This window comes from Grampus griseus, assembly GCF_964374135.1.
Source record: "Grampus griseus genome assembly, chromosome: 7".
Taxonomy (NCBI): Eukaryota; Metazoa; Chordata; class Mammalia; order Artiodactyla; family Delphinidae; genus Grampus; species Grampus griseus.
In genome coordinates this window covers 28,742,720-28,764,254 of record NC_139001.1, presented here as the reverse complement: position 1 = coordinate 28,764,254, position 21,535 = coordinate 28,742,720, and the positions used below count along the sequence as shown (strand labels likewise).

At 44.5% G+C, this 21,535-nt stretch overlaps 1 long non-coding RNA gene across 1 annotated transcript in view; it reads right to left on the bottom strand.

The window, feature by feature from the left end:
• Positions 1-708: 708 nt before the first annotated feature.
• The window catches only part of LOC309825189, a 57,391-nt gene continuing 36,564 nt past the window's right edge, over positions 709-21,535 (bottom strand). The window contains exons 3-5 of the long non-coding RNA XR_014297004.1: positions 15,332-15,445; positions 11,604-11,701; positions 709-797 (exon numbers count right to left, since the gene is read on the bottom strand). This is a non-coding gene — a long non-coding RNA (uncharacterized lncRNA). The remainder of the gene's footprint in view (positions 798-11,603; positions 11,702-15,331; positions 15,446-21,535) is intronic.

Below are 21,535 nucleotides of genomic sequence, written 5' to 3'. Positions count from 1 at the left end.
TCCGTGATGTACATGCAGGGAATTCACATCTCAGCCATGCTGCCTGCAAGGGTCTGCGCTCCCTGCAAGTTGCACAGCCACCTGACCCTGATGAAGGGGATGGGGATGTCCCCAGTGCTCCTGAAGGCTGTTCTCTAGATAAAGCATGTGGCAGGGGAAGGGAAGGCGGTGGGGGGTGGGGGGACTGAGAAGAAGGGTGGGAAGGGGAGTGAGGCAGAGCCAGCCCTCGTTATCCAAGCTGTGAAAGCATGTGTGTCAGAGAGGCTCCTTGATAAAACCATGCACGGGGATGGAAGCTGATTAAAGAGATGGAGAAACAGCTCCCATCAGTGGGCCGTTTTTACCTCTCCAAGCCAGCAGAGTGGGGAATCCTTCCCCTGCGGACAGCTGTAATGGAGGGTGGAGGGGAGGAATTTCCCTGGAGATAAGCCAGGAGCAGCAGGTAAAGGGGCTGGGGCTGGAGAGGATGGGACAGAAAGAGATGCTTCTAAAACAAAGGACCAAGAGATGGGAAAATATTTATGGGAAGCCTAGGGTCTATTTCCTTTTCCTTTTGCTCTTTTATTTTAGCTATAAATGTTTATAAAAGCTTATAAAGAAGCATTCTCCGTCTCTACCCCAGAGGGATTCCTTTAAAACCCTCCCCATCATGATTATCCAAGTATGTGCTGCGCACCAATATATAAGGAGGAAATGGAAGCTCACTTACCCTCTTGTCTTCAGATGCCTCGTAAAGCGCTTACAGTGTTCCAAGCACCAGCATGCACTATTTTGTCTGCTTTCTCCTCCTGACCACCCTGAAAAGTACACAGCTGGTAGCATTAGGTCCCTTCTACAGACAGGCAAGTCTCCATGCAAGGGCTGATAGGTGGAACAGTCCTAGCTGACACTATTTCCACTAGACAGCCTGCTACCTGGGGGTTTGCACACAGTAGGTCTTATTGCTTAGATGTTAGGCTTATCGTTTACTAAGCAAATGGGATAACAGCACAGCATCAGAACTTCTGGAAGGGTCTGCTCCCCTGGTCATCAAACCCCACCCCCAGTGTTGACCATTTGTGCTTTTGGTCTTGAACTACAGAAGAGCTGTTTTTTGTTTAATTAGTACCCATCCACCTCACTGGCTCCTAAAGTCCTCCTGGCCAGGTGTGTGGAGTTTTTGTGTCCCTCACAAGGTGAAGAAGCAGGCCTGAGTCACAGAGAGCAAATGCAAATTTTCTGGCTGGTGGCAAGCACACCTGAAGGCTTTTCAAGTGCGGAACCCTGCCAGGGTCACCCTGATTTTCAAATCGCCCCACTGAGGTTGATTTCTCCTGTGGTCCTTCCTCCAGTTTGGCAGCTCCACTCCTTCGGGCTCTGTTTTGGATGTACGTGCATGTGTGTGCACGTACACACATATATGTCTTAGACTGACTGCATTGTTTCATGCTCCTCTTTGAGGGTTTTTTTCTAAAAGGCTTCCTGCTGCCAAATAGGACATACACAATGGCAAAAGCACTTTTGCCTTAGAATGAACAATCAACTTCCTGTAGGAAACTCAGAAAGGGGAGCAAACAGGGGGCCCTCTTCTCCCCCAGCACTGTCTGTCCCGGCACAATATTCCACCCTTCTCTCTTCTAATTCACGGCTCTACGACTTTGGGGTCACTGGGGAGCCAGGAAAGGATCAACCTGCACTGGGGGAGGCTTCTGCGCCCAGCACACGGCACGCTGAAGCACACACTTCACTGGCTAAGAATGGAAGGCGTGGTTCACTTTGTCCTTATTTGACCAGAAAGCTCCACGTGGAATCCTCCTCAGTGCCTCCCTGTGACTCCCTGGGGGGGTCGTAAATAAGCGCAAGGCCTGGTATGGCTTCTTGGCTAAACGTTTGCACAGTAACTCAAATGAGGCAGCAGACATGAGTCAGAAGGGAGAAATAAGCTCAAGAAGGGGGGCGTGGGGAGCTTCAGCTTCTCCAGCCGACAAGATGGTACTTTACCCATTTACCCAGAGACGCTCGCCAAGTCTCCAGGGACAGACTGCATGTCCTCCCCCACCCCCACATTGCACCACCTGCTAGAGCCATTTGCAAAGCAGCTGGTAAGAGCAGCTAAGTGAGCGAGCCGCACGTCCATACTGCATGCGCGAGGCCAGCCAGGCCCTTGCGCGTCGCTGAGAGGGGCAATAAAAAGATATTAAATATTTTATCTATTTTGAACACTCACAATTCAAGCCAGGGCTATATACAAAGTGAGGACATAAAGTTCGGGGATAACACTGGTTCTGCGAGATTAGGTTCAGTGAAAATATGAAAAGATAATAGTTATTTAATTCCAGTGGTCATGGTTATGTGTGCAGTGATCGATCGGTGGATCCCCAGATTCATCCTTGCCTCCCAGAGACGGGCACAGGTTATTAAACCTCCCTGGTATGCTTCATTTTCTCTACTGGGGATGAGGAAAGGGAGGGCTTCTTCCAGCTGCTACGTGCCACCCTCTAAGGGTCTGAAATAAAAGTGTATACTGAATGGATGAACGGATTACTTCTTTTATTCATTCATAATAAAACTCAGGGCTGCCCCGAAGCTGTGCTTTTCCATTTTAAGTCTGTTTCTCTCTCTCCCTCTGCTCTTTCTTGACAGTTGTATCAGCCTGCTCGTGTGGCCATAACGAAGTACCGAACACTGGGAAGCCTAAACAGAAACTTATTTTCTCACAGTTCTGGAGGCCGAAAGTCCTAGATGAAGGTGTTCACGTGGTCTTTCCTCAGTGCGTGTCTGTGTCCTAATCTCCTCTTTCTATACAGACACCAGTCACAGTGGATTAGGGCTCACCCATATGACCCTTATTTACTCTTATCATTGTACATTATTTACTCTTTTAAAGGCCCTATTTCCAAACGCTGTAACATGCCGAGGTCCTGAGGGTTAGAGCTTCAACATGTGAATTTGGGGAGGACACCATTCAGCCCATAAAAACAATTAGGATTTTTTTGTGTCGCAGGACCAAATATGTGAGTCTCTGTGTGCATAAACGTTTCGGTAAACACGTGTCATGCCGTTGACACAGGAAGACTCAGGCTCTGCCCCTGCTGTGTCCACTTCCCCGCAGGCACCACCACTCCTTCCAGCCCACCCACCCACCCAGGTGAAGACAAAATAATTCCACAGCCTCTCTGTAATAACAGAAAGGAAGGGGTTCTTTTTTTTTTTTCTTTTTTAAGTGTTTTCAGCCATTCTCTAATGTGGTTTAATTTGGCTGTGTTGCATCTTTGTTTCTGTGCGAGAGCTTTCTCCAGCTGTGGCAAGCGGGGGCCACTCTTCATCGCGGTGCACGGGCCTCTCACTATCGTGGCCTCTCTTGTTGCAGAGCACAAGCTCCAGACGCGCAGGCTCAGTAATTGTGGCTCACGGGCCCAGTTGCTCCACGGCATGTGGGATCTTCCCAGACCAGGGCTCGAACCCATGTCCCCTGCATTAGCAGGCAGATTCTCAACCACTGCACCACCAAGGAATCCCAGGAAGGGGTTCTTTATGTATTAATCTTTTAGTCAATTGTTCCACTGCAGAAGGAGGAAGGACAGCAAGAATAATTACGGTGGGATGCGGGGGGGAGGGGGCCTATCATTGCTTTGCCTTTTATTTCTCCACTCCTGCCAAGGGACTCCCTCATTTTGGTCCCTTTGAGTGAAGGCAGCTTCTGCCTGGCTGCCTCTTTATCAACAATAAAAACAAGCAATCTATTTTGGTCACAGAATGAGGTTCCATTTGTTTTGAACATAAACTGGGATTCAGCATTTGACCAACCTAAGTTACAGGAAAACTCCAAGCGGCAGGTTTATACCTGACTCTCTCCATTTTGTGTTTTTCCTCCACCAGGGTACCTCCAATTCCCATCAAGTGGCCGTGTCACATTACCCGAGCCAAAAGTCACTGAAGGAGCCTCATTTCCTACTGTCCAAGGCCGAAGTCTGTACCATTTGAAATCTATCCCTGCTAGGGAAGCCCCAAACATGCACCCAGCCCATTTCAAGACAAGGATGCTGAGACCTTTCAAACAGTGAATTTTGGCCTCATTAACTACAGAGTAGTTAAATGGATGAGAGTCAACAAAGGACACTCCTGTGAAATTTTTTAATGCTTCAAAAACTCCCATTTAAAGTTGTTTGGGCCTTAAACCCATGTTTTGTGTGTGTGTTTTGTTTTTTGAGATCCTCCTCTGAGCCTGCATGCTGGAGACATGACAAATTTGGTATTTCAATCCATACGCCCATTTGAGTTCTAGGAATGCACACTGGTTAGGTTTTAAAGTCATCTTGTAGTAAATTAAGTCAGAGCTAGATATTGATGCTGATATGTACTCAAACAGACAAGGAAAATTAATTGTAAGAAAGGGGGAGGAAAATGTCTCCCATTTATCTTCTTCCTATCTCATAATTTGAAACTATATTTCTAGAGATTTAAAAATATGGTAAGAAGAAAGTCTTAAGTGACCAAGATTCCAAGCCCAAGAGTCTAACCCCAGTGAATTAATACTATTTGTTTATCCACCGCGTACAGGGCACAGAGCTGTATACTGAGTGATAGTTAGATATATACACCACTGTCTTCCACAGTCACGGAATCAGAGTAAGGAGACAATGAAATATAAAACCAAAATTCACAATGGAAAGCAGGAAAAATGGTCAGTTCCAACTAAGTGTGACAGATACTCAGTGCTATTGGGGTTTGGAAGCAAGAATGATCACCCCATGAAGGGGTCTCAGAGGAGGTGATATTTGAACCCAGGTTAGCAGCCTGGACCTGCTCCTGCTTTTAGTGAGTATGGGCTCACTGAAGGCTTTCGAGCAGGAGAATGAAATATGACAAAATTGGTATTGGAGGAGAGTACCCTGGCACAGGGCATGTGATGCCCTGGAACAGGTAAGAAGCAAGGCTGGACGACCAGCTTGCAAACTGTAGCGGTGGTCCAGACACCAGGAGATTCACACCTAAGCTGAGGGTTGGCAGTGGGGAGAAGAGGAAGAGATTGATGTCCGTGAAGAAGAAGTAGAGCCTCGAGTCCTACTGACTATGAGAGACAGGGTACAGGGTCCTGACCCCTGACCAGCTCACCAAGGAAGACAACTGTCCAGAGAGAAGGTCTAGGTCCTGGCCAGGCAGCTCTCCCAGACTCCCTCCCTTTTCCCATCCGCTAGAAACAGCAAAACCATCCACCTCACCAGGCTCTCCAGTGGGAGTCTTAGGTCATCCCAAGAATGTAGCCTTGTCCTCTGAACAGACAGGAAGAATGTTCAGGGCACAGGGATTAATTACGTAAGGTCTGTTGTCAAACAAGAAGTCCCAGAGCTCCCTCTGGCTTCAACCCCCAACCCAGTCCTCCATCCGTATTGTCCTGAAATGAACATAGTCTGGCTATGACCTTAGACCATTCAGACTTCAGATCACATACCTCTGTCCTTTTTTTGATTTTGTAGTGATTTTTTGTTGGCTCTGTAAGCATCTAGTGTCTTCTTTCCCTGTCTCCAACAGCCCTTATTTCTATGTGAGTCTCACACATGATCCCGGGGGTCACAGGGTCTGGATTCAGCTCATCAGGGCCCTCCATCCACCTGTCCTTGTCGGAATACTTAAGTTCCTGGTTTGAATGTCCCCTGAAGTCAGACACCTCTAAACTAAAATTTCCTTTATATGAAATAACTTTATTGTTTGAGCTCTGTATTCTGCTCCTTGCTCTTAAAACGTCCCTGACACAGGCTCCTTGTTGAATGGTGTCATTGCAGAAAGGGCTCTGGGAAGGAAGGGCTCCGTCCCTCTTGACTGAACTGGCCACGTGACCTTTTTCAATGTCCTTCATCTCTCTGGGTTTCAGTTTCTTCATCAGTAGCATGAGGGGTTGTACAAGCTACTCTCTAACAATTCTTCTGGCTTTGACGTTCAGATTCTATAGCCCCCAGTGTGTTGCTGAAGCCCTAGCAAACTCGGCTGTTCACCTCCTGATCTGTCCCCCCAGACAGTCTTGCCACTGCCTCTGTTTGACCCCACACTGTGGTCCATGAGCACCAGGCAGACTGCCTCTTCCAGAGAGGCTAAGGGGTCAAAGGTGGTTCCAGGGTGTTGAAAACATGTAGATATGAATCGACAGTAGCATGAACCGAAATCTAGAGTCTGTTTTCTTTTTCTGTGGGAACAGGGAGGATACTGGGAAGAGTGAGGGGGACATGGGGTGGGAGTAGAAAGCCAGGTCACTTTTCGGCATATGGAACTGGGGTGAGTGGGAGACTGCCAAAAAGGAGCATTCAACTAACTATAGGAGAGTCCACGCTAGAGGCGAGGTTCCTAAACTTGAGCATAAAAATAGCCAGGAGATTCTGAGCTGGCTGAGGGTTAAAACAGGGCAAGACCTGGGAAGAGAGACCCTACCAGGAGATATTCCAGTGGAGGTAGTGACATAGAGGGGAGAGCTGAACCTGGGACCAAATAACTGGGGATAGTGGAGAGAAAAGAGATAAGAGTCTGCAGGACTTAAACCTGACAGGCAACCATATTTTTTGAGGAAAAGAAAGAGGAAAAGGAAAAGTCAGTAGAAGGTAAAGGAGGAAGCAGAAAAGGGAACAAAGTTCCCCTGAGTTGCTGCTACACGCTGGGTTCTTCACATATTCCGATGTGTGGAAAACCTTGAGACTGAGTATTATAGAAGCAAGGAGGAAAAGCACAGTCTAGGAGAGGCATCCTGGGCTTATGTAATGGAGCAGTGGGGAGGGGGCAAAAGAGGGGTTGTCAAGCCAAGTCCTGGTCAGGTCAGCAGCACCCAGACCTCGGCACAGCCCGAGAATGACGGGTCCCAGTCTCTTGCATATTAGAGATGGTAGCAGACACTTTGCATGCCCTGCATCGCACCCCCTCGCCTAAATTCATGCCTACCTCAAGCTCTCTCCTTCAGCCAGCTCTCTCTGCTTTTCAGCCTTAGGGCCTTTTCTGAAGCCGTAGGAGCTTCGCACAAGGAAAGCTCAGACAGAAGAGTTAACGCTCCCTTCCCCCAACCTGCAACTACTGAGAGACAGGAGTCCGTGGATCAGTGCCCCAGCCCCTTTCTGTATACAGACAGTGGAAAACTCAATGAGGCACTATGGTGATCCCTGCCTCAGTCTCCCCACAACCTCCCTCCCGTTTTCTGGGACTGGATCCCAAATAATTATCTACACTCAGTCTTTGAGACTCTACTTTCAGGAGAACCCAGACCAAGATGGATGAGTCAGCCTTGTGGTGGCAGACTAAGAAATGCGGGCAGAAACACGAGTGCATGTTTCCTTTAAAGCCCCCGAACGCTAAACAAATAGCACAGATTTCTGCTCATCTCTATAACGACGGAAGGCTGAGCTGCGTCCTGTGGGGCAGGCAGAGATGCTACTTTGGGTATGATCCGCGGGCCCTCATTCATAAATCCTCTCTTGAGAGGGTGAACAGGCAGTGCTACTTCTCAGGACTCTTTGTTGAAAACACAAACAGGCGTGGGTCCCGCCCACATCGTAAAGAAGGGCACTTCCCCCTCAGAGGGTTACCTTCCCCAGGACGGGGGCCACAGTCGGGAAGCCTGCAGCAGTAGGAAACCCAAGAAAATGTTTTGTTTCACTGTCTGACTCAACCCCACAATGTTTTAAAAACCAAGGTAACTTAGCAGATGTGAAGCTTAATTGCAGTAGAAGGAGCTCAGCACTAAGTTTACACTAAGCACCTTCAGTCCTCTGTGTGCTACTGGCTGGTCCCACAGGCATCTGAGTCAGCAACGCCACTGCTAGCATATTCGGGAGAAGGGGCTTTTGTCTCAGTCCACTCCTGTGTGGGGTCCTGCAGCTGTGTCCTGTCCACTGCCTAGCTCCTGAGTATCTCTGTTCCACCTTGGACTTCTCTGATGCTCTTGCTGCCGTTCACCTCCCCCCGGACCTGCAAAAACCATCTGTCTTTAATAGTGACGCTTCCACCCTTGGGGTAAGGGTGGTCCTGGGAAGGTTAGGTAGCACTCCCCGTTCTCCCATCCCAGCTTGGACTCTAACCTACTGCATAATTCCCAGCCACATTAGCTGCAGCAGGTCACTGACCCTACCGAAGCACTGAGAAGATCACAGGGCATTTCAAAAGCCAGAATAGAAAACTGAAAGTGGAGGCCTGATGTCTCTATTCCCTGAGCACGTCAGCACTTGCTGGGCCTCTCTGCTCGCCCATGCTGCTCAGGCTCTATTCCTCCTCGGCGCCTTTCCTGCCCCGCCATCTCTCTCTCTCTCCTCACAGTGCTAGTTTCCAGACTCCAATGTTGGGCTGCTACCGAGACGTCCTTCTCTTTCCTTTTGAAAACCAACCAACCATCTTTTGGTAGAGGACACTCTTACCTGGGTTGCATGTTTTATTTTTTTTTAAGTTTTTCATTTAAGAAATTGCCTTAATACTTTAATAAATTAAATTGCCTTAATAAAGCAATTTTAACTCTTCATTGAGCCAACGTACTCCTTTTAAAGGAGACTCAGACTTTACATATCCACTGGACTATCTGAAGATTTTTCTTAAAGAAAACAGAGTGAGGTGGTATTACTTCAGCATGAATCAACACTCAGACATTCACCCCAACCTGGAGTTGATGCACTGTCACTATTCCATTCAACCCTCACAATGCCAAACACATCCTATACCACTTATAAAGGTTGTCAAGGTTTAATATTAAAAGGAAATAAAGTAAAACCTATGGCCCAAAAAGAGCGCATGGCATTCTCCACCCAGTGCTCATTCAAAGCTAGGGGTTGGATAGCTGCCTTAGAGGCAGAATGGTCTGAAGACCAGACATCTACACACGGATTTCCCTTCTGTTTTCTCCTTTAATCAACTGCAATAATTTTCAAATTTCAGTGTGGATAGAAATTAGAACACAAGGTTGTATGTTCTATGGGTGATATAAGGGCTTTTCAAGGATAATACTAAGTTTATATGATGTTCACGTTTGGTGTTGATTATAGAACCTAAAAATATCACTCCTAAGATGTGACTCTTCTGTTTGGAAAGCTTCCTTCAACAAGAATTCTGCCTTCAGGGACTTCCCTGGTGGCACAGTGGTTAAGAATCCGCCTGCTGGGCTTCCCTGGTGGTGCAGTGGTTGAGGGTCCGCCTGCCGATGCAGGGGACGCGGGTTCGTGCCCCGGTCCGGGAGGATCCCACATGCCGTGGAGCAGCTAAGCCCGTGCACCACAACTACTGAGCCTGCACTCTACAGCCCACGAGCCACAACTACTGAGCCCACATGCCACAACTCCTGAAGCCTGTGTGCCTAGAGCCCGTGCTCCGCAACAAAAGAAGCCACCACAGTGAGAAGCCAGCACACCAAAATGAAGAGTAGCCCCCGCTCACCACAACTAGTGAAAAAGCCCACATGCAGCAACAAAGACCCAACACAGAAAGAGAGAAAGAAAGAAAGAAAGAAGGAATTCTGCCTTCCAACTAGAATTTCTAAATGGCTGCAAATTTTTAAATGGTGGGGTTTTGTTGTTGTTTGTTTTTTTTCTTTTGTTTGTTTTTGTTTTTTTTCCTTTTTGGTCTCGCTGCCCTTGGAAAGAGAACTCACCCTTCGGGTCTGGAGTGTCCTGTTGAAAGCCACCCCTGACCCTCACATCACCACTTAGCTGTTTCTGTCTCTGGTGAAGATAGAGAAATGGGGAGTGGGGGACTGGCTTTCTTACTAACCAGCTGAATGACTCGAGGCTGCAAAACCCAACACCGTCCATTTCATCTTGACATTTGAAAGCAGAGATCTCCTTGAGCCCATCACATATGTCCTGCATTTCCCAGCTTTATTTCGAGACCTATTTCATCTGTCGCTGTTTATACCTCTGCTCAGGTTCCTGGTAAATGGTCTGTTTCTGTCAATGACTTTTTCATCTATGTCAGGGAAAGGCCCATTAGACAAATCCAATGGGACAAGTTCAGAGAGTTTGTCAGTTCCTGTCACCTTCAGGTCTGGCTGTGCAGTGGAGCACAGACGCAAAACAGACTTGTCAAGATGGGCAGCTTCTTCTGGAAGAAGTTTATCTCAATGGAGAGAAACATGTGATGGCTGAAAAGCATCGAAATACCAGCACCTCCGCCTGGGAACAGCACAGGGGGCTGAAAAGAGCTGACTGCGAATAAAGTAAGTATCAATCCGCTGTGCACAGGAGGGGTGGGGGGACAAGGATACATATCCCAAATATGAGTGGGTGTTTGGCAAGAGGAAGCTGTCATTTCTAACATCAGTAATTATTTTCAACTTAATAATTGATAATTATTGATAAGAGAAGTGAAAGTATTTTATGTCTTACTTCTCTGAGGAGGTAGAAGAGAACTTCCACATGTTCCCATTGCAGAGTTGACTAAGCCCCTGTACCCTCAACCTCATATATTCGACCTCCCATCTTTCTGCAGCGAGTAAAAGGTCCCGGTAGCACTCTAAGCACAAATCTTCTTGTCCACTGGAGTCTCTTGCCTTATCGCCTTGTCAAGCACTCACTCCCAGAGTTGTCCTTTGCCTTCTGCATTATCCGTTCCTCTCTATTGGTCATTCCTTTCAGCTTAAACATGCTATCATGACTCCCATTAAAAAATCCAGTCTTTTAACCCCATATCCCCTTTGAATTGCCACCCATTTTTTTTTCTCCTTGCTTTTTAGCAAAGTTCCTTTCTCTACTTCCTGCTGCTCCCCTCGTTCCCTTAAACAACCTCAGGGAACAATTGTTGTTATCAAGGCCACCAGTGATCTCCACACAACCAAATTCAAGGACTCCGTTTCACAACATTTGCCCTAATTGGTTGCTCCATGTAAAATGTGATATAATACGTTTTCCTGCTTATCCAGTCATCATCTGCATCCCCACGCCACACACACACACTGTAATATAAACAATTCTCATGGGAAAATAGCAACTTCGCTCCGTTTACCGTGTGTCCCCAGCTCCTAGATCACTGTCCCTGGCACATGTTAGGTCTTCGATAAATACTTGCTGAATAAATGCCTGAATGAACAAATCGATTGGTTTGGCTCTGCTGGTTATCTGGTTATTGGTAAGTAAGGGTAATAATTTCTTTGAGACATAACAGTAATTTCTTCAGCCTAATATTTTGCCATGGTCTGGGAATGTGATGTTGTTCACTCTCAGAAATGGAGTGGTGAGGCAAGAAAAGTGAAGCTGTTATGTATTGAGTGTCTACTATATGGCAAGCACTGGACTAGCCACTTTCACATACAATTTCTCCTTTACCCCTCAAAATCTTATAAGACACAGGCTATTATTATCTTCATTTTGCAAATGAGAGAGGTAAATCAGCTTGTCCAAGTTTACCCAAACACGAGTCCAGCGGTGATGAACTCATGCAGTTTTCTAGTTCCTTTGGTGCTTAGATATTAAATGCTGTGAAGTCACAGAAAACCAAAGCAACTGAGCTGATAAAGATATAAGTCAAAGCTTCCAAAGTAAAATATATATTCTTTTCGGAATATTTGTGGTGTTGTTTCTATTGTCAAAGAACATCAGAGTTTCACCTAAGTAAATAAAACAACAGAGCTCAAAGGGACTTTATTGCTTGTTTTCTTTCCCCAGCACACTCACCTGAGGCTTACAACCATTATCTATAGGATGCATGTAGTTGTAGAGCAGCCATCTGGTTAGGGGTGCCAGATAAAACACAGGACGTCCAGTTAGCTGAACTGCAGATGAAACACAAATAATGTTTTAGCCTAAGTATGTCCCAAACATTGCACGGGACATACTTATTCTCAAAAAATATTCATTGTTTATCTGAAATTCAAAGACAGCTGTGCTTCTACATTTTTATTTGCTAAATCTGTCAACCCTATATGTGGCAAATGTGTCCTTCCATGCTTGTCCCTCCACTCTGCCAGACAGTTTTATCAAGGCAACAGAAAAAGGAAAGAAGCAAGGGCCACTATGAAAAGACTTTGAAGCAATTAGAGCCAATGACTGCTGTCTTGCTTTTTATGAGGGAAGGCCTGGGACTGCTAGGAGATAAGTTTTGTAATAGTTTAGGTTTACCTCCAGACCCCTTTGAGCACCACCCTCTGCTTCTCAGGCCTTCTCTCTGCTGCTCAGAAACTGAGCAACTGTGGACAAATCCCTTATGTTCTCTAGCCTCATTTTACCCATCCACAAAATGACGGTAGTCTTAGGTGTTAGAGAGAAAAGAAAATAGGTGATGTGATGGGACTAACTTCTGTAGATATGATAGTTGGGCAAGATCTCAGTGAAGTTTTTTAACAGAAACTCGAATGATTAGAAGAGAGCAGCCATGTTCTCCAAAGAAGACACAATACAGATGGCCAAAAGAACATGAAAAGATGCTCAACATCACTAACTATCAGAGAAATGAAAATCAAAACTACAATGAGGTATCACCTCACACCAGTCAGAATGGCCATCAACAAAAAGTCTATAAACGATAAATGCTGGAGAGGGTGTGGAGAAAAGGGAACCCTCTTGCACTGTTGGTGGGAATGTAAATTGATACAGCCACTGTGGAGAACAGTATGGAGGTTCATTAAAAAATTAAAAACAGAACTACCATATGACCCAGCAATCCCACTACTGGGCATTTACCCTGGGAAAACCATAATTCAAAAAGAGTCATGTACCACAATGTTCATTGCAGCTCTATTTACAATAGCCAGGACATGGAAGCAACCTAAGTGTCCATCAACAGATGAAAGGATAAAGAAGATATGGCACATATATACAATGGAATATTACTCAGCCATAAAAAAGAATGAAATAATGCCATCTGCAGCAACATGGATGGATCTAGAGATTGTCACACTAAGTGAAGTAAGTCAGACAGAGAAAGACAAATATCATATGATATCACTCATATGTGGAATCTAATATTAAAAATGATACAAATGAAGTTATTTACAAAACAGAAACAGACTTACAGACATTGAAAACAAACTTGCAGTTATGAAAGGGGAAACGTAGTGGGGAGGGATAAATCAGGAGCTTTGGATGAACATACACACACTATTATAAACAAGAATGATGACTAATGGAGACATATTGTATAGCACAGGGAACTCTACTCAGTATTCCGTGATAACCTACATGAGAAAAGAATCTAAAAAAGAATGAATACATGTATATGTATAACTGAATCACTTTGCTGTACACCTGAAACTAACACAACATTGTACATCAACTATACTCTGATAAAATTAAAATATTAAAAAAAAGATAGACAAAGGAAAATTTCACTGATAAATCTTCTAACATTATGGCTTTATTCACAAAAATAAAAGATACTAGTACCAAGGAGGGGAAAAAAAAAAGAAGAAAGCAACCATGAGAAGAGTGTGTGTGTGTGTGTGTGTGTGTGTTTATGTCTGTGCAACTACAGATAAGATAGAGGAGATGAGGGCTAGATGGGACAACGAGTACCAAGTGTTTAATGGGGACGAAGGATTCCATACTGACCTGTCTTTTTAACAAAAATAAAAGGAACCAGATTCAGAGTAAAGTAAAAACTTGACAATGGGAGCAAAGCAAGACTAATCTATAAATCACATTCCCTGAAGTTGATTTAAGTAGTGAACAGAAATGCATGCTAAGTGAGGAAGAAAATATAAAAACTGGGCATAAACACAGCTTGAAGTTATGATCAAATTAAAGTTACAACAAATTTAACCCCATTGATACTTGACATTGTGTATCTGAAGAAGGGCCGTGCTACGGACTGAATTGTGTCCCTCACTTCAAGTTCCTATGTTGAAATCCTAACTCACAATGCAATGATATATTTAGAAAAAGAACCTTTATGGTGGTAATTAAGGTGAAATGAGGTCATAAGAGGGGTCGTAATCCAATAGGACTGGTAGTCTTATAGGAAGAGGAAGGGAGAAAGATCTTTCTTCCCAACTGCATGTGCTGAGGAAAGGCCACATGAGGACACAGCAAGAAGACGGCCATCTGCAAGCCAGGGAGAGAAGCCTCACCAGAACCCAACCAGGCTGGCACCCTGATCCCAGATTCTAGCCTCCAGAACTGTGAGAAAATGTATTCCCGTGTTCAAGCCACCCAGCTAATGATATTATTGTTATGGCAATCTAAGCAGACTAAGACAGAGTGAGAAATTAAAATATGTTTAGAGGAACACTCACACACCCATTTTAAGAGCCTTATTGTGTGAAAAGTCTACAGTTATTTAATATCAAGTAGAATATGGAGCGAGAAAGAGAAATGAAGTCAGTGAGATAGCCAAAAACAACCTAGCAATTAATGGAATAAATAACCAGGAACGAAGCCTCTTTTCCAGCGTTGGGACCAGCCTTGGGTTTACCAGGTTCCCAAATGAAAGGAAATGATCGTGGGAGATCAGCCATCTCATGTGGAGGGCACAGCTGAATGAGCAAAGGCAAATGTGCAGCACGGGGAGAGTACCCAGCGCCAGTTAGAAACATCTGAACTCTAACTGTGAAAAATTCCAAGACCTTTAGTATATTGATTCATCCACTCTCGTTATTCTTTCTCTTAGGTTTTAAAGAGAAAAAACAAGGCACAACCCCTTGTCCAAGGTTCATTCATTCAAGACTTCATGTCAGGGAATGGGAGTATTCAAGATTTAATGATGTGGAGATTCCTGCTCACAAAAATGCTCAGTTCTGTAGGAGAGATGTTCAGAAAATCTGAGCAATGCAAAGCCAGTTTTGCAAAAACATTGGATAAACAACTGTCATAAGACTGGATGGATGGATGGATGGATGGATGGATGGATGGATGGGTGAATGGGTGAGACAGTGATTGTTACAGACATTCACAGAAGGGCTAGAGTCCTGATGCCAGCCTCTGGCTGTGTTCAATCTATTTGAGCACAGGCATTGATCATTCTCTGACAAACTGATAACATCCTGTATATGGCTCCTCTACTATGAGCATCTAAGAAACATGAACATCTTATTTGCTTTTGTTTTCCCAAAAACCTAGCCTTGTCACCATGAACTGGGACTCTGACAATTCCATTGACTCTTGAGCTGTCTTGTTCTCCCTGTCACTACTGGGGGTCTGTTTAATGAACTCATTCATTTATTCATTCAATAAATAGTTAAGTGCTTGCTACATGCTATGTATTGCTCTAAGTTCTGTGGCTACATTAGAAAGCAAATGTGCTTATGTTCTGCTGAGAAAAAAACAGAAAATAAACCAAAAAATAAAACATATAGTACATCAGAGAGTGATAAGTGCTATGGAGAAAAGTAAAGCAGGGAAGATGGACAGAGCAAGCCAGAGCGGGGCGGGGGGTAAGATGTTTAAAAATGTGCTCAGGGAAGACTCACCAGGAAGGTGACCTGTGAGCAAAGACCTGGAGGAGTTGGAGTGGCCCACACAGCTCTCTCGGGTAAATGTGCTCCAGCCAGAGGGAAGAACGAAGCCCAGATATCAGAGTGTGCCTGGAATGACAAGGAAAACAGTAGATGGACCATTGCATCAGGACAAAGGAAGGGGAAGACAGAGGATATAATGTCAGAAAGAAGAGGGGAAGGGAGAGTCCCATGGAGGGCCCTGTCGGCCCTGGTAAGGATTTTGGCTTTTTTTTTTTAACTTTTGAATTAAAATGGTACAAACAAAATTATTTACAAAACAGAAATAGTCACAGATGTAGAAAACAAATTTATGGTTACCAAGGGGGAAAGTGGAGGAGGCGAGGGATAGATTGGGAGATTGGTACTGACATATCCACACTACTATATATAAAATAGAGAACCAATATATATCTACTGTATAGCACAGGGAGCTCTGTTCTATACTCTGTAATGACCTATATGGGAATAGAATCTAGAAAAGACTGGATATATGTATATGTATAACTGATTCACTTCGCTGTACAGCAGAAACTAACACAGCATTGTACATCAACTATACTCCAATAAAAACTAATTTAAAAAAAATTTTATTATTGAAGTATAATTGACATGCAACACTGTATTAGTTTCAGGTGTATAACGTAATGATTCAATATTTGTACACACTGTGAAATGACCACCACAATAAGTCTAGTTACCATCCATCACCACATTAAGTTACAATTTTTTTTCTTGTGATGAGTACTTTTAAGATCTACTCTCTTAGCAACTTTTGAATATGCAATATAATATTAACTATAGTCACTATGCTCTGTTTTACACCCCCGTGACTTATTTATTTATTTGTTTTTGTTTTTGTTTCTGTTTTGCGGTGCGCGGGCCTCTCACTGTTGTGGCCTCTCCCGTTGCGGAGCACAGGCTCCGGACGTGCAGGCTCAGTGGCCATGGCTCACGGGCCCAGCCGCTGCGCGGCATGTGGGATCTTCCCGGACCAGGGCACAAACCCGTGTCCCCTGCATCGGCAGGCGGACTCTCAACCACTGCGCCACCAGGGAAGCCCAACTTATTTATTTTATAACTGGAAGTTTGTACCTCTTGATCCTCTTCACTCATTTCACCCACTCTCCCAACACCCCTCCCCTTTGGCAACCACCAACCTGTTCTCTATATCAATGAGTTTTGTTTTGTTTCATTTGTTCATTTGTTTTATTTTTTAGATTTCACATAGAAATGAAATCATACAGTATTTGTCTTTCTCTGTATGACTTATTGCACTTAGTATATTACCCTCAAGTTCCATCCATGTCATTGCAAATGGCAAGCTTTCATTCTTTTTTATGGTTATATTCCATTGTATATATATCTATACCTATCTATCTATCTATCTATATCACATCGTCTTTATCCATTCATCTGTTGATGGACATTTAGGTTGCTTCCATATATTGGTTACTGTAAATAATGCTGCAATGAACATAGGGGTGCATATAACTTTTCAAAGTAGTGTTTTTATTTTCTTTGGATAAATACCCAGAAGTGGAACTGCTGGATCATATGGTAGTCCTATTTTTATTTTTTTGAGAAGCCCTTCATAGAGTTTTCCATAGTGGCTGCACCAATTTACTTTCCTATCAACAGTGCCCTGCGTTTCCTTTTTTCCACATCCTTGCCAATACTTGTTATTTCTTGTCTTTTTGATAATGTCCATTCTAACAGGTGTGAGGTGATATCTCATTGTGGTTTTGATTTGCATTTCCCTGATGATTAGTAAGAGAAGGTGGTGACTCCGACCAGGTGTCAGTGGCAGAGGTGGCGAGAATATTAGATTTTAAATATCTTTGGGGAGTAGAGTCGATAGGACTTGCTGGTGGTTCGGATGTGGGGTTTTAATGAGGAGACTTCCATTATGTTCCCAAGCACCCCTGGTATAAATAGTGGCTTGCTACATGGCATCTTCTGCTGAGGGCCCTCCTTTAACTGATTGGTTGGCTCAGTTTGAACTGGGATCCTTCCAGTCCCACAAGTCCCTTTCCTACCTCCACAATCATAACTGTGATTAGGATTGATGGTCTCCCCACCTTTACAGCCTCCACTGACCTGTCACCCTTTTTTTTTTGCGGTACGCGGGCCTCTCACTGTTGGGGCCTCTCCTGTTGCGGAGCACAGGCTCCGGACGCGCAGGCTCAGCGGCCATGGCTCCCGGGCCCAGCCGCTCCGCGGCATGTGGGATCTTCCCGGACCGGGGCACGAACCCGCGTCCCCTGCATCGGCAGGCGGACTCTCAACCACTGCGCCACCAGGGAAGCCCGACCTGTCACACTTTTTGCCAAGCCCAGCCCAGGGTCCATCCTATAACTCTCCATTTCCTACCTCTCCTTGCCTGCATTTAGGTTCCCATAAGAATGGAAAATATGGGTCTGAAGGAAGAAAAGGCTCTATCTAGATGAAAATGGGTCCAAGTGGGGAGAGCAATTCCAAGCCAGGATAACTGTTAAGGGAAAGCATTGGACCATGTACTGTAGCCCTGAGACGATCAGAACAGCAAGACCAGACATTGAAAATCAGCACCTTTCTAGTTTTCTACCCACCATCTGTTTTCAGATTTCAAGGCATTTGGGGTCAAACTGAGATGTCTGCAGTTGCCATCTGAGAACAAGAATAGATAAAATATCTAAAGAGAGTGGCTCTTGCAAACTGTTAATCTTACTCATGATAGTTTAAGCAACAAAGAAAAGAAGAAGGGACAAAAGAGAGAAAGGAAGAAAGAACAAAACAACAAAAAAAGAAAGATTGGTTCTTTCCCATTAGCTATTTTATAGAAACCAGCAACGGGTTATAACCACATGCTACACTATTTACCTAACTTTCAAAAAGAATCCAAGCCATCAACCCCCTGTATACTATCTTATGATTTAAATCAGGACATTTTTTATGGCAGCAATTAAGAACTCCTCTCAGAGAATGAGGCTGAGCCTGCTAAGTCTAACCAAATCGTTTTTTTAGTATTAAAACATACACTGCATAAATACTTTGGAACACAGTTGATGCAATATATCCTGACTGCTTTTCAAATTCCTGATCAGGATTTCCAGACATTCAGAAATGCCGGGGGTGAGGATGGGGGGTGGCGGGGGGCGGGGGGCTATGTGCACGTGTTGTCATTTTAAAGGATCCAATGCTATAATTCTCTCATGTGGAAATTTTCCACTGACTTCAGATTTGCTAGTATGAACCACCAGATCCTCAAAGATTGTGCTAGGGCAATTTGGAGGCATACTTCCAACCTCTTGGTGGAATAAATTATAATATGCAATGAAGTATTTATTTTCTAGGGCTTGTTGTGTTTTTATCCCTCCCACAAACAAAATGCAAACCATCACAAATTAAATAGATTCCTCAAGGTCTGAAGGAGGCTTCTCAGGCTGTTTTTTGTACACTCAGTGGCATGTCGCAACAGATGTTAAAGGGCCAGCCCCAAAAGGAGACTGTTTTAGAGATAAGATGTGAAATGGAAGCAGGGGACTTGCAGGTTTTCCCCTCAAGAGATTTTGATAATGAAGTGACATGGTGGGTGAGCATTAATCTCAACCCCTTCCTAACCTCTTTGTGTGTCTCCCTCTGAGGTCTTTCAGTTCCCAGAGTAGCAGGTTCAACAGAATGTTAGCTCCCTAGAACCTACCCACTTTTCCCCCCACCTTAATTACTGAAATAATCTTTTCAAACAGCTATTACGTTGAAGGACTCTTCCACCAGATGCTACGCTTCACCTATGTCCCTGAGGAGTACCTCTTACCTGTTTTTCCTACAGAGGCTGAAGTGGCTAGATTCACTGTCAAGTAGAGGAGGTGGCACTGCTCCTGATATGTTGAATTTGTGGAACTGAGACTTGGAACTCAGAACTCTGAAACTGCATCTGGACAGCACCTCTACACACGGCTCGCTTAGACCCTCACAGAGGCGGGCACGGGGCCCATGAAAGTCATAATGTCTCCATGTGCCTGCCGTCTCTAGCCTTCATTTATGAACGAAAGATATCACTCCTGATGACCAGCCTCCCTTTCATACTGTATACTGCACGTAATTTGGAGGTCATAGGACTGGGGTGGCCCAGGGACACCTGAAATAGCTCTGGGCAAGTCCCTCCCTCGTTCACATTTGCCACCATCTGTCCAGCTCTGGTCCTGACCCTGTCTTTACCCTGCTTATCAGAAACACAGGATGGCGGTTGGGTTTGGGGGTGTCCATCCACTCACACGCCATTTGTAGGATCTGCCCCTGCCTAAGGCCACTGCCTCAGGGCCTGTTCTAATGTCTATGCTTGTGCCTAATGAGAATGTGCATAACAGATAGCTTATTCAAAACCTAAAATCTAGTTAGTGTGGCAACAGGAATTAATAGGCTCCATATTCTTTTACCTACCTCTGGCTAGAAATGATAACTGAAGCCAGAAGTTACAAGCTTCAGTGAGCAGATTAATGAGAAAACTTGAAAGCTTGGGAGGCAGTCAACACAGGTAGTTTGAGTAGACAAATCTTTCAGTTAGAAATTACATCTTGATAAATGGTTAAGGAAATTATTATTGAATATTTACATACCAGTTACCATAATGTAAGCTGCATCAATCCATTGTCTGTACTTAAAGTTTCTCCTTAAGCCTATTTCTTACTGCAAAGAGATTTCTTGTGATATTAAAAAGTTTGTTTTAAGAGTTCTAAGAACTGTTATGGCTTTGAAACTATAAATGTTCACTATGGGAAACTACATATGTTGTGGTTTGTAGTAGAAAACAGTGTAGGTTTACTTTTCTAATCTATGTTGGTCATTGGAGGTTGATATAAACCACCAATCTTGTTCACTGCTCTCAATCTAAGGTACTCAACCACTGTAAAAGGGCTGTGCTATATCTCTTAAAATTAAAACATAGCTAAAGGCATTTCTGCTCATAAAGATTTATCTTACAATTATAATTAAGGTGTTGATAACAATATATCTTTTAAACAGAATGAGAACAAGATACGGCACGTTAGTAACAAGATTCTAGGGATTCTATTGTTTTCATTTCAGAAAAACTCTGTCTTCTACATTTAGTTTTTAAATAAACATGTAGGTAAGTTGAAAAAGGAAAAGACAGTCACTCCAACGGTAATTTTCATGACAACCTGATTAAGATGAGAATATGGGCGGGTGGGACTGTGCACAAAAATACCTAACACAGAGGGTAGCCTATGCGACGGGATTGATAAATGCAGACTGAATCTGACGTGCAACAATCAAAGTTCCTTTATACTAAAGTTAGTCTAATCCTAGAGATAGAGGTTACCAACCACATCCTCTGGAATGTTATCTAACCCCACCCCAGTCCTAAAATTTCCTTTTTATCCTCAAGAGGAAGCTATGGAAAGGAGGTCTACCATGTGAGGTGTCCCAAGAAGAGGAGAGGTGCGCTGTTTCTTCTCCAACTCACATCACCTCTCTTTGTCCCTACAGGAGCCTTTCCCAGGTCCCATTGCCATGAGCCTGGTTTACGATGCTTGTGCTGCCCTTGTGAGTACCTTCCTCTTCTTGAATCAGAGATCATCAGTCCACAGGCATTCCCTACCTCCCGAAATTTTCATACCTGTCCTGTAGAGCCACAGATGTGCTGCCCAGATTCTCCTTCAAGGGAGGATTTGATGGGATAGCTGGCAGCAGTCGTGTGCCAGCTGCCAGCTGTTTTGGGGTCTGCCTCAGCTGCAGAGACCCTCCTCCCCGAGGTCACACTCTTTCCCGACAGCTCACAACCCTTGCCTGAGACAGCTGCCCACTTGAGCATGACTCCAATGGGCACTATTCACTCCAACACTCCTGGTGAAATTGGCCCAGGCCTTTTGGGCCTGCATCACAGTTGGGCTTCGTCCTCTGCCCAATCTGCTCCCGGTTCCTCCCCTCTACAGGTGTTGAACCCAGTGAGCGTATTGCTCTGGAAACTCCAGCTCAGTTTCTGTTTCTGGAGAGTCCAACCTGAGATGGCTGTTACGTATTTCAATCCCGTCATGAGATTACTGCCAAATGATCAACCTGACAAATTCAGGTGAAGGGAGAGGAACGTCTAGAAGCTCATTAGCCTACATCAGTGGTCCTAAATATTTTAGCCTTTAGAAATAGAACCCTTTCTTCAAATGATGAAACCATAAAGCA